Genomic DNA, 1465 nt, shown 5'->3' with positions numbered 1-1465 from the left:
TATATATATATATATATATATATATATATATGCGTATATATGAAAGGTGAGAGAGAGACGTGTGCTTACACGTCTGTCTGCCCGCCTCTCTTTGTTCGTTCCAGTCTAATGAATAAAACAAATGTAATTTAGCTCTCTCTCTCTTCCCGTTATCTGTTTGTCTTTCTTTCTCTCTCTCTTACACATACACACACATATATGCACACAAACATAAATACACACACACACATACATAGATACATACATACATGTATATATATAGCAGGAGTGGCTATGTAGTAAGTAGCTTGCTTACCAACCATATGGTTCTGGGTTCAGTCCCACTGTTCAGTCCCGCCTTGGACAAGTGTCTTCTATTGCCACGGGCCGACCCAAGCCATATGAGTTGATTTGATAGACAGAAACTGAAAGAAGCCCGTCACACACACACACACACACATATATACATAATACATACACACACACACACACACACACACATATATATATATATATATATATATATATATTTACAGGGAGGGGGAAGGAGAGATGTAGTGATACAGAGAAACAGACTATATATATATATATATATATATATATATATATATATGTATGTATCTATATTGTCTGTATATAGACAGAGAGAAAGAGAGTGAGAGAGAGATATCTAGATATATTTAGAAAAATAAACATATATAAACATAAATTGCAAATATATTTACATAGAGTATTATATATATAAACACACACATAAACGTACGCATACATCACGAAATAAATATACACGCGCTCGTACACTCCTAGTATCTACTACTCCCATTCTTGCTATTAAAATATAATACACACTCACACACACACACACACACACAGATGCACCCTGAAACTAGAGAGACTTAAAAATATTAATAACTCTATATATATATACATATATATTTATATGTATATATGTGTATATATATATACACCTACGCATACACGCGCAGTACGGCATCTATACAACAAAATTTCCACAATATCAAACTACACAAAATTTGTGGCTGGCTTTATATGAATGAAGTCTCTTCTCTCTCCACATAGTAAAACGTTTGTTTACGAACGCTGCTAATGGCGCTCTTTTCATTTACACTGGAACATGTGTAGACCAGTGTATGAAGCGATTGTATGTCAGCATAATACGTGTATTATGTATATGCTTTCGTGTTATAGAGGGTGTATGTACTTAATGTGTGTGGTGTGTGATGTGTGTGTGTGTGTGTGTGTGTGTTTGTGTGTGTGTGTGTGTGTGTGTTATGTGTAGCTAAGCGTAATTTAAAATCCGCTTTCTCGTAATTTAGTTGTCAGATATATTTTCATTAATCTGTCGAGCTATTAAATATTAATCGTTATCTATCTATCTATGCATCCATCCGTCTATCTCTATCTTCTGGCCAATCTCTCTCTCTCTCTCTTTCTCTCTCTCTCTCTCTATCTCTCTCTCTTTCTC

At 34.5% G+C, this 1465-nt stretch overlaps 1 long non-coding RNA gene across 2 annotated transcripts in view; it reads right to left on the bottom strand.

The window, feature by feature from the left end:
* LOC128248285 (uncharacterized) overlaps positions 1-1465 on the bottom strand; it is a 31350-nt gene that overhangs the window by 20811 nt on the left and 9074 nt on the right. The window contains exon 1 of one of the 2 annotated variants that reach the window (XR_008264520.1): positions 296-389. The exons of the other annotated variant lie outside the window; for it this stretch is intronic. This is a non-coding gene — a long non-coding RNA (uncharacterized LOC128248285). Of the gene's footprint in view, positions 1-295; positions 390-1465 lie in introns of those variants that run through there. 2 annotated transcript variants of the gene reach the window in all.

Source organism: Octopus bimaculoides, chromosome 7 (assembly GCF_001194135.2).
Source record: "Octopus bimaculoides isolate UCB-OBI-ISO-001 chromosome 7, ASM119413v2, whole genome shotgun sequence".
Taxonomy (NCBI): Eukaryota; Metazoa; Mollusca; class Cephalopoda; order Octopoda; family Octopodidae; genus Octopus; species Octopus bimaculoides.
Note: the sequence above shows the minus strand (reverse complement) of the source record. Positions and strands in the feature narration are given on the sequence as shown.